Genomic DNA, 12,826 nt, shown 5'->3' on the forward strand with positions numbered 1-12,826 from the left:
TAAAGTTGATCCGATGAGACAATGAGTTAATTATTATGAAAATAAATAAATTATTATACTTTATTATTATTATTGTAAACCAGATAATGATTTTAACGTCATTATAATGCTTACTTTTGCTTGTTTGTTAACTGTATTGTGAAAAAACTATTCAAATTCAAAAAGACACGGCTAGACACATGGATGATAATAGAGACAATTAAGGACTTACAAAAAAGGTGGGATTCAGCCCTTAAACTTTTTCTGAACAACATCTATTTACAGATAGCATGACTATGGCCAGAAGTAGAAATTAGTTTGGTTTATTTGCTGATCAACATGTCTGTTGACAAAATACTTACCACATCACTTTTTATTTAAAAAAGTGACAAATTCTCCATCAGTAAGGCTGGGGCCTGTGAAGACTCTTTAACAAGCAATGACTAAATACTCGATTGAAAGGGATGTTAAGAAAACTCCCAGTCTGGAACTTGTGTTTGCACTCAAGAAAATATTTTTCTGAAACCCTAAAACATTTTGGACTCGTAATGATGCCTTTAGTGGATCATACAAAATAAACACATTTAATTTTAAAATTGCAATAATGAAGAACTGGGCTGGATGACTGGGTCAGAGCATCTCCAAAACTGCAGCTCTTGTGAGGTGTGTCCTGGTCTGCAGTGGTCAGTATCTATCAAAAGTGCTCCAAAGAAGGTAAAGTGGTAAACCCGCAACAGGGTCATGGGCAGCTAACGCTCATTGATCCACGTGGGGAGTGAAGGCTGGTCCTTGTGGTCCAACAGACAAGCTACTGTAGTTCAAATTGCTTAAGAAGTTCATGCTGGTTCTGATAAAAGTGTGTCAGAATACACAGAGCATCACAGTTTGTTACGTATGGGGCTGCATATCCGCAGAACAGTCAGGGTGTCTGACCCCTGTCACTTCCGAAAGCGCCAACAATGGGTACATGAGCACTGGACCTGATCCATGGAGCAATGGGAAAAGGTGGCTTGGTCTGATGAAGCACATTTTATTTTACATCATGTGGATGGCCGGGTGCTGGTGCTGCATGTGAATTGCTTATCTGGGGAACACACAGCACCAGGATGCACTATAGGAAGAAGGCGAGCTGGTGGAGGCGGTGTGATGCTTTGGGCAACTTTGTGCTGGGAAATCTTGGGTCCTGCCATCCTTGTGGATGTTACTCTGACACGTACCACCTAAGCATTGTTGCAGACCATGTACACCCTTTCATGGAAAGTTTGTGAAACATTTCTATTAATGTCAGTTCAATGAAATGTTAATAAAATCTGGCTTAAATCTATTGTTGTAGGGAATGTGTTTATTGATCTCTTCAAATAGATTTTTAACAATAGGAGGTATTTATGTCATTTGGGGTGACCACTTATCATGTGGTGCAACCAGTAACAGAAGTGACTGAATTTAATTATAAATAACAAATGTCATTTATGTTGCTGAAATATTCATCACTGATGCAGTATGCTTAAGTTAATGGTAATTGTAAACATTTTAATGTGTTTAATATGATTTACAGGAAAAATAAGTCTGTTAAGTACATTTAAGGAAGTGAATTTGATGTTATACAAAAAAAATGGCTATGTGTGATGGCTGATTTGACAGATTTTAACCCTTACCCCATGATTTGAAGCCCCCAGGCAGAGTGACAACTCTGAACTAATAATGTTCTTAATATTGCTGACATAAACTTCTGAACATTTGATGACTTACACATTTTTTTTGGTCTGTGCCATCGCTACTTTCTCATTCCCCCTTTAGTTATCCTGGCTTTTAGAAAATAATTTACATTTACACACCAGATGATTGTTAATGGAGCTGGTTGCATTTGTAGCACTGAACTTGGCACTTCAAAATGATTAACACCACACCCCTTTGTGTTCTGATTGGTTGCCCCAAAAAACCAAAACTGTCCTCAAAGTTTTTTTTAATAAACAGGCTCACATTCTCATGTACACGTCTCTATATAAACTCCTTAATGTGCACATTGCACTTCCATGTGGGGCTCTTTCTCTCAGATTTAGCACATTACACTGGATTAGAAGATCTGAGCACCAAGATTTTATGATGTTCTAACAGGTGCATGTGTTAGTCTGCAGCTCTTCTTGGCTGGCATGAAGGTGGAAGCAGCAGAGCAATTGTTGTGAGGGATTGGAAATGACTAAATTGCACTACTGGGTTTCACAAAAATGTGGTTATCTTAAAATTCAACTTTAATTGGCCCTGTAGTTTTTGTGCATTTAAGCTCTGGTTTCCTCCCACAGTCCAAAAACATGCAGTTAGGTTAGTTGGAGACACTGAATGTCCATGTAGGTGAATGTGTGTGTGTGTGTGTGTGTGTGTGTGTGTGCCCTACGATGGACTGGGCGTCCAGGGTGTTTCTGATCTTTGATTACTGTAACATGCACTTACATTTAAAACCACAAACATTATTAAGATAAGATAAGATAAGATAAGATAATCCTTTATTAGTCCCACAGTGGGGAAATTCACAGTGTTGCAGCAGCGAAGGGATAGTAAAGCACTCAGTACAAAGTACAAATGAATTACATTCATTAAGAAGAAAAAGATCAAATTCATGCACATCCTACTAATATATAAATCCCACAACCCTGAAAACTCAAAATGATTATATGTGACTATATATTATAAATGATTATGCGATTATATATATGTAGTATAAATGATTATATATGTATGACTATATTTTTGTGTGTACATATACAGTATATTGGGTGTATGTGTGTCTTTTTTTTCAGATGTATTTATCCAAACTCTCTATAGCTTCTTTTTTTGTGTATTTTCTCCATCCAATGGGAATCTCTCCGTCTTCCCTGAATGTTTTACCATAGTAATTTTCCAGGTCTGTTTGGAATCTGCACACAAACCACTTCCAGTATGGGAGCTCTGAATTATCAGGGGTGATGCTCCACTCAGCATATTCTCCTCCTGCTGTTGTGTAATTTTTGTAATGTACCAAATCATCTGTATCATGATGGGGGTAGAACTGTTTATCACTTTGTACTAAAGTTGTACAAATATCAGCACAGAGATTTGTTGTATTTGTGTAGTAACGACCTATGATTCCATCTACTCTGTGGAAGGGGACACTGTGATCTCCATCATGATTCTCCATTGTGTTGGTGCAGATGGCTTTACAGAATGGACACTGAACCCAGCAGCACTGACACAGATGTTCAATCAGAATCTCATCTGGTTTCTTCCTGAACTTCTCCATGTTGCTGTCTGTTACACTGAAGCTTTTATGTTGTTCTGACATCATCTTTGTGAGACCATTACCTACAACCTGTCGAAGAAAATCTAAATCTGTAATTTCCTCCAGACCAGTGCAGGTTATGTCTTTTAAGCTCAGCTCATCTAATAGTGAATTGTTCAAACTTCTCAGCCACATGTTTGCATCACCACAGCTGTTCTTCACTTCTTCAGTTGTGACGTTCACAGCGTTCATCACTTTCTGCTCTTTGTGTTTCAGGTTTTCTGTGAGAAGATTCAGAACCTCGCTGTTATTTTCAGTGATGTATTTACCAACCTTTTTTCTAATGAACCATTTAAAGTGTTTCTTGGGATGGTGGACGTACTCCATGTACTTCCCAAAGTTCTCCTGCTCTGCCAGAGATTTCAGAATGTGTTTCTCAAGCTGTAACCTGTTACCATTAAATTCTGGCATGTCTGAGCTCATCTGTGTTGACAGATCAATAATAGTTTTATTGTAGGCTGCTTGTATGATGGCTGGTACAAGATTGTTGTAGACAAGTTCACCAAATACTGTTGTGGTTGTTGCTCCTCTGCAGTAGTTTTGGAAGACGCTGTAATATTGTGGTTTCTGCTTTTCTAGATACAATTTTACATCATTTTCATCTCTGAACTGTTGGTGGATCTTGGTGAATTCGGGATTTGCAAGGTAACACACATGAAGACAGAGATCCAGAGTGAATTCCTTCTTCAGTTTAATTTTTTTGTTCTCACTGTGATATTTCTCCACTATGTGTTTGACCAGGTCAGTTATTTCCTGAATGTAGCTGTTCTTGTACCCCAGTCCTGTAATTTTGCTGCAGATCTCCTCGATTAAGTGCTCAGATTCTTGGATGACATTTCTGGTCAGATGTCTCACTGACTCATGTTCTTCAAAATACAAAGGATTTATCTCTGACTGACTGTTGGATTGAAAAGAAGAGAAACCATTTTCACATAGTTGTATTTTTTCAGGAACTGAAATATTTTCTGTGTTCTGTGTTATGAGTACTGTGTTCTCTACTTCCAAGACACCCAAATGTGTTTGCTGTTCTTCATGCCTAGTTAAAAGAATGTACCATGAATAATCTCCCAGGCTGTGTATCTTTGTGTAATTTTCCTGAGATATTTGCTCATGTACAGCAGCTTGTTCATTACCTTCAGACAGAATCTGTATCACATCCTCCCAAACATCAAAAGGTTTCTCTACAGTTGTGTCTTGTGTTAGAGCAGTGGCCCATTTGTTCCACACTTTATCAAATTCCTGTCTGAGGACTCGTTCATCAGTTTCTGTGCTTTTTAGTTGTAGAGCAAGTGCTTTACTCATATTGAAGAGATTTTTATCATACTCTGTCTTTTTGTGATTAAAAGCTTCTCGAGCATTTTGCTGTTGAAGAAAATCATTCAGGTTTGTTTTTGCATTTTTGACAAGATCTTCAAGAAGTTGAGTCATTTTTAGTTCAAATTTTATCTGCCATTGAATTAAGATTTCCTTGTCTCTTTCATCTCCAAAGTAACACTTCATTGATTTCTCCACTTCTTCTTTGGTCCTCTTTATGTGAGCATAAATGTCTTTGTCCTCAAGCTTTTCCAGTTTTTTGTTTTTAATTTTGTTGTGCAGTTTTTCTTCATGTTCTAACATGGCACTTCTGAGGGCCCAGGTCCATTTTCCAAACTCAGTTTCTAGTTTCCTGTAGACTGCAATCTCCAGTGTGTTTTTGAAACTAAAAACAAAGTTCTCGTTCAGTAGAGCCTTCCACAGATCACTAATGTGTGATTTAAACTCTGAGAGTTTCATACTATGAGACTTGGCAGCATTTGTGAAAATAGCTCTCTTTAGCTTCTGAACATTTTCACTGTATGAGGGGTTTGGTGGAGCCATTGGTGGGCTGCCCTCCCAGAGCTGTGCAAAATACTGAACATCATCTTGTACATTGAAAGCAATAACATCACTGAAGCACTCAGCTCCACTGTCTTCCTCTTTAGCAGCTAATCTTGTCATTTCATCCAGTTTCTCCTGTAGACGTCTCCTGCCGTCCATGTTCTTCTCTCCAGCAGTGATGTCACCAACATTTTGATGGACAAACATACATCTGGGATTTAGTTTGACCTTCTTCATTCTCATGAAGGCCTGAACAACAATCTGAAGAATCTCTTGCATCTCAGCCGGGTTCTCACCCAATATGTTGATCAAAGTCAGATTTCCAAGACCTACAACAAATGTTGCAAGTTCATTATCATGATGACGAGTGGATTTTCCTGCAAGCTCAAGTGCTTGAAGACCTTCAGTATCTACAATAAGAACGTAGTCAAACTTCAGCTGCTCCTTCATCTCCTCTGATACTCTGACCAGCTGCATGAAGGCTCCTCGGGTGCACCTTCCAGCACTGACAGCAAACTGGAGTCCAAACATGGCATTCAGCATGGTGGATTTTCCTGTGCTCTGAATCCCTAGAACTGACAGCACAAAGACTCTCTGGTCTCCCAGTTTCTTTATGAGTTCATCTAGAACTGCAGAAACCCAAATCAGAGGAACATGAGCAGCATCACCATCCATCAGCTCCATTGGAAGACCAGATTTTATGAGTTCTGCAGCAAGTTTAGGAAAAGAAGAGATATAATTTTCTTCAAAGGTTTTCTTACTTGCTTGTATGGACATATTTGACTCATATATCTGACCCATCTCCCTGAAGATGTGTTCCAGCCCGAATGTTGCTGCATTTAGTTTTTTAGATATCTCTTCAAGTTCTGTTTGCTCAGCCTTCATATTTCCTGATTTGTCATGTTTCTTTTTGAGGTATAAAACCCTTGTCCATGTTTCATTGTACTTGTAATGAAGATCTGAAAGATCATCTGAGGTTTGTTTGTCCAGGAGAATCTCGAGCCATTTAATAAAAAATGATTTTTAATTTCCTGCTAGAGAATTCAGTGAGGAAACAATTAGTTTCATGAATGCTGATTGTCCGTTTTCTTGTTGCTGTTCACGGATTTGTTTCATTTGTGTTTGTTTTTCACTTTTTTGCATTTCTAAATTGTTTCCTTGAAGTCGATGTGAGTCTTTGTTTATCTGACACCACTCATACCAGAGCTTCCCTTGACAGGGCAGGTGTGTTTCCTTTAATGTGGATATTTCCTTCCCCTCCAGTAGTTTTATTATCTCTAGTGCAGCTTCTTTTCCTTTCCTGCATTCAGGATCATCTTCATCTGTGGTGATCTCATCGTTTTTGTTTAAATTTTCAAGTTTAAAAACTGAAGATGACTTGGACAGACACGCTGTGATGGTTGTTCTGAGGTTTTTCGATATGTCTGACTGATTTCTGTCTTTTAAACCAATTCTGTATATTCTGTCATTAATCTTACTGACACCTGATTGATCCTCAGAAAGGAGACAGATGAGTGGTTTGGGGCTGTTTAGAAGCTTCTGTAGCATCTCCTTATCTCTTTCATGTTTAGGATCAGATAAAAGAACAACATTCACAGACGACATTTCAGTCAGAATATCCAGTTGTTCTTTACTGGCTTTTGCATCACCGTGTAGATTACAGAAAGCAACACAGTCAGTAAAATGATCAGTTTCCTTTCCAGATGGACAGTACCAAGCAATCTCCACAACTCCATCCATCAGTAGACGGTTTTTAATGCTGCCTGGACAGTGTCTGTGGAAGAACGTATCATGCTTCTTACTGATCAAGCTGTTCATCAGCTGAGACTTGGAAAAGGACACGTCTCCTAACCTGAAGAACGCCACCATTGGAGTTTCTGCTTCATAAACATGCTGGGTTTTACTGATCTTGGTACCAGAAGTGTCAGTGGTTTTCCAGCTTTTAATAATTTGCCGAAATGTCCACAGAGGAAACTCGATCTTTCCAGTAAATGGATGTGGCACCAGTAGAGGCAGAGTGTACTGACACTGAGAGAGTTTAGTCACTATTAGTTGCTTCAGGAAACTGTCTGAGAAGTGGAACACCGCCATCTGAAGATCCATGGGATGGATAAAATTTTTTACACTGTCACCATCAAAGGATGAATGTTTTTTGGCAAAAAGCTCAGTAAATAAATCTTCTTTTTCTTCTGTACATGAGGTGGAGGGATTTGAAGTAGTTTCTTCTTTGGTGGTAATGTCTCTTGCTCTGTAATCCATCATTAACAACCTTTGTAGGAAGGTTTGAACCAGATCTTTTTCTTCACAAGGTTCTTGACAATTGAGTGAATGAGACGTTAGTTGAAGAACATCTGAAGTTTTTATTTTTACTTTTTGTTTGTCCAGAAGATGAAGTCTAACAAAAAGTTCATCATTTTCTTTCATTAAATGTGTTTTATTTTTTATCTTTTTCTCCTGTAAAAACAATTAAAACATTTGGATTATTTAACATTTTTTTAAATTCATGATAAATTTTAGTGTTATGTTACACAATGCACATGGCTTGGTGGCACAAGAATGATCTAAGGGGGTTTTGTCTGTGCAGGTTTCAGACATTATTCATTACCTTAATAAGTGTTTGGGTATGAAACTAGGCATGCAGTGGGCCTGGGTTCAAGGTCACCAGGAGAGATTAACATTGACACTGAAAGACCTGTACAGCAGGTCTAGACAGCAGCACAGGATGGACTTTGTGCTTGTATAAACAAAGTCTTGGATTCTTTTAAGAAAACTCACAGCATGCAAAGAACACTGTTTACACCTCTTGCTAGAAGTGCATGGGGGCACTGTTTTACACCTTCCAAATGTTCTGGTTCAACTCTGAAATTAAGTTTGTCTTGTGCATTTTTTTAAATATTTTTTTTGTATTTCTGTGTGACAATCCGTCTAATGTATTAATTTACTTATGTTTCTTGTAAGATCCTTGCTATCCACATTCACTATTATAATAGTGTTTAAAGATTTCTTACTAGTACTAATAATGTAATGTTGTAAGTAATGTATTTTAATATTGAATATATTTATTTTACAAGACTTTTAAGTCAAAGTGGTGGAAGTTGTGGTTGCGACTTTCCTGTGACTTATTTACAAGAAGGGAAAAAATTATGGAAAAAGAAATTATGGAAAGATTGTTTGTCTTTATCATGTGAGATTTATGTTTATGTTCGTATAAGCCTGTTATAAATAATACTAAAACAAAAACTAAAATGAGAAGAGAAACTATTATTTAAATGATTTAATGCAGAAATCAGTACTGCAGAATAAAACTGCTTACTTTTTCTGTCTCTGCTGTTTCTTGATGAATTTCAGCATCTTGTAGATGAGAGCTACATTCTGTAAATAAAAATAAGTAGCATGTGATAAAGATAATAAACACATGAAAGTACCAATTTATTCCAGATTTACTGATCATGATGGACGTGTTTTATTTTGGAACTGTAATATTGCATTACATTTCATATTAAATTAAGTGTAGTGGATAGCTGCTAAAGGAACCATGAATTATTATTACAAATCCTTTTTTTCATTTTTCTTTATAATCCTGTGGCCTCAAGATCTGTTCAATCTCAGACAATTTTTACAACCCCAAAAGAGAACCTCAAGCTCCTTTCCCTATACTTACAAGCATCCTGCACCTACATTTAGGACTTTACAAGGGCTAACAGTGTCACAGCTCGGATCCTGGCTCTTTCATCTTAAGAGATATAATAACTCCTTTTACAACCTCTCTGGAGGAAAGAGACGCCAAAGACTGGTACTAGACCTATTCTATTTCTTTCATCCTGTATGTAAATCAAGCCTCCTTCACTTCTGAATTACAAGTCAGGACATTCAAAGACCAAAAAAAAAAAAAAACACACACACACACACTAAGGTGGCCAGCCGTCTTGCTTTAGGCGGACAGTCTGGTTTTTCAGCTACCAGTCCTTCGCCCATGCAATGCTAGGACGGACACTTAAAAATCCTCCTTTTGGAGTGAACTGGTTACATTTTCAAAACAAATTATTTGTATTTCATTGGTTTAACAGCCTCATTTGACTGCTTATAGTGCTACCTATCTTGGCTCGCTCTGGTGGTTGAATTTTTCCCGCTTGCTCTGTTCTGCATACATAAGTTCATAATATAATAATATGAGTTGTGTCAAGGCAGAACTTTAGATTTGTGTGAACCTCACAGAAGGGTGTACAGAGATGTACCACAAATTCCTGGCCAATAGTAAACTTTTGGAGGCAGCGAGAAATAGACTTAAATATCAAAAGTAGACAAAACATTTGGTGAGTAAAACAGTAATTTGTTATAGAATTCTTGCTTAAATTGGTCAAAAACTTATATGGGTTCTGGTTTCATTCTCTGTGTTGCAGTATCATGTCCCCCTGATCCTGGTATGACGTTTTCTTTTTGGGGGTGTAATGTCCTCCTTTTTGAGACTATGAATGAACCAGTACTTTTACTCAAAATATATTGTTAAGACTTGTGTTCCCTGTATACAATGCTCTGTATACAATTACCTGTATACAATTCCCTATATACAATTCCCTGTATACAATGCTCTGTATACAATTCCCTGTATACAAGGCTAATGAAGATTTGTACTACATGCTTAAATCTCATATGTAACAATTTCGGTATATTAGATCTGTTTGATCTACAGATTGGTATTTACATTTTGATCTTTTATTATGTTTGTGATATTAGGAGTTAACTTTTACAAAAGTTCCCCTGGGAGCCATTTTACATGTGTGTGTGTGTGTGTGTGTGTGTGTGTGTGTGTGTGTGTGTGTTTTACATAGCTAAGCTTTTAGCATCACCTACTGACCACAGGTGGTCAACTGGTCAAGGTGGTCAATCTTAAGAAAAGTTTAGCTCCCATTGGCTACATGTATTGCATGTCACAACCCTCTAAGTGTACTGAAAAAGAGGAGGCACAGTCATTTCATGGAGTTTCAGTTCATGGAGTACATGTTTTGGAGAAGTGCATTTCTCTCAAAAAAGTTAAAATAATCTTCTAATGGACTTTATCCCAGAAACCAGAAAGTGACTGTTATGTTATGTTAATTCAGTTTTCCTGGTAATTATATAATGAAGTAATGAATTGCTAACCTCTCTTTTCCACAACATAAGATTAAAGCTTTAATGTTTACATCTCTCAAACTAGCTACAGTTAAATGCTACAATGATCATGTAAAATAATTACTATAACATAATTTTACATATTCCTACTGATGTTAAATCGAGATACAGACGTATATTAATATATATTATCAACTGACCCTGTGTGAAAAAAGATAAGGAAGAAAAGTATTGAAATCTATTAGATTGGAAAAGGTTATAATGTTTTTATAAAATCTCAAGTAAATAACAATTCATTAAAAGCATGTTGAACTTAGCCAGGGAAAGAAAACAAACTTCTAAAACCTCTAAAAATCTGCTCACCTAAGATAAGTTCAGTATTTATGAATCCACCATTAGATATACAGTAGATTGGGCAAAAAATGGTATCAGTGGGAGACTGTATATGGTATGTGGACATCTGACCCTGAGCTAGTTGGAAATTTCATTGCACTTCCATATACATTATTATCGAGTTGTTAACAACTCACTCCACTTTGAGACTTTAACAGTCTTCACTCTGCAGAAAAAGGTTTTTGAGTGTGTCTGTAGGAAGTTGTGACAATCTGGTCAAAAAATGCATTTGTTAAGCTGATGCTGGATAAAAAGTCCTGGCTTACAACTGATGTTTCAATATATTCCTTATCAAATCATGACTTTATGGACCTTGCTTTTAGCACAGGGGCAGAATATTTTTACTATAACCCACAGAGTGGTACTTAATGCTTGAATTTAGTTCAAGCTAGAATATTCTTGTGACACATGTAAGGTCCAAATTGTGCCAGACGACACAAAGATCTCAAGCACACCAGCAAATTGAAATTCATTTGGAGATTATCTTGTGGGATGAGAAAAATCTCTTCACCTGCTTTTGACCTGATAAACACAGAGGAACCCGTACAAAATAAACCTAATCATACAGTAACATGAGCCATAAATGCTTAAACAATCCCTTACTAAAAAAAGATCACACACCTTAAACAAGAATGTATTCTGTCACCATTCCTGTACAACCTGTTTTTTAAACAAAAGTGTTTTCTTCCACAATAGAAAACACATAATGACAAATGATATGACAATAATGGGTGTGTTGGAAAAGCTAGCTCTCTCTCTACATAGACGCATTTTACATCATCCTACGCGCTCCAAGGAATGAGGCTGTTCGAAATCCTAGATGCCTTAATATGCTGTCTAGTTATGCATCTTAAAATTTGTTATTTTAAATCAAGAACGAGTGAGCATCAGAAGCATTGTTAGTGATCAAGGCAATCCCAGTATTCAGTGAGGCAGCTCTTCTCTCACAGAAAGAACAAAACAAAACATGGCTGACGTGTGTGGAGAAAGTTATTTTCAAACGTAAATAAATTATTATTGATTTTTAACTTGTATAAACTTGCACAAGTGTTTTTATTTGCAAGTTTGGGCTTGTCAGTGTATTTAACCGTTTTTGATACACAAAAGGAGATGTTAGTTGACATGCTAGCGAGCTGTGCCACCCCATCCCATTGGTTTGAATGGCAAGATGCTAACATGTTAGCCTATTAAGCAAAACCCGATGGAATCGCTGTCTGAGTAGCGCGTTTGAATAACCTGCCTTACAAGTCATTGACTTATTAGAATCCTCTCTACTGAGGCAGCTGCCAACGTAGACAGGAAGGCAGCTTAGTAGGTTTTTGAACACACCCAATGACATCTTTTTTTCTGTGTGTTCATGTAGTAATGAAAAGTAATGAAAGTAACTTATTATATTGTTTAGCCATTTTAACCCAAAAAGATGTTATGTTTACTGCCACACGAAACCAATCTATTGGCTTTTTCTGTATTATTATTTTTCTCTTCTTGGTTGAACCTGATTAGGCTCTGTATACTGGTATATTTATAATGTTAGTGTTATAATGTTGTACAGATCTACAATAATCAAGGTTATGATCATGTTTGATCATCAGTACTTGATGGTTTTTGTTTAATTAATGTTTTATAGTTTGTAGATTCACATCAACACATTACACTTCAGTTTGACTTTGATCTAACAATAAAAGATGATTATAAAACGGATAGTTCCGGTCCTAAAATCTGATTGGCTGAGCCGTGTTCAAAGCCGTTGTAAAATCCCCGATAAACTCACACCTATGACCACCTCACATCATTCCATATTAATACGCCACTGAATAGAAAAAAATAATGTTATTTTCGCCCTCATGTTGCCTAGCAACACTGTTAATCGAACTATTTTGTGTCGCGGAAGAATGCTTTATTGTAAGTTAATACACAATAAATACATTTATGAATTAAACATTGTTGTATTTATTATATTTTATGTTGACCGCCGTTTTATAAAAGCAATAAGCCACTCGAGACCGTGCATTACTGTTAAGATTTTAGCACGGGGAAAGAAGTTTTAAAACATGTTCAAAAACATCATCCCCGTGCTAAAATCACAGTAATGCACGGCCTCTCGTGGCTTATTGCTTTATTTTACACCAGATAACTGAAATCTGAATTCTAAATCTTACCTGTATTTGACGCCAT

The 12,826-nt window shown here is 36.9% G+C and overlaps 1 pseudogene; it reads right to left on the minus strand.

Moving 5' to 3' along the window:
- Window positions 1-2,770: 2,770 nt before the first annotated feature.
- LOC134302403 (interferon-induced very large GTPase 1-like) lies at window positions 2,771-12,826 on the minus strand (annotated as a pseudogene).

Source organism: Trichomycterus rosablanca, chromosome 2 (genome assembly GCF_030014385.1).
Source record: "Trichomycterus rosablanca isolate fTriRos1 chromosome 2, fTriRos1.hap1, whole genome shotgun sequence".
In the NCBI taxonomy this organism is placed as follows: Eukaryota; Metazoa; Chordata; class Actinopteri; order Siluriformes; family Trichomycteridae; genus Trichomycterus; species Trichomycterus rosablanca.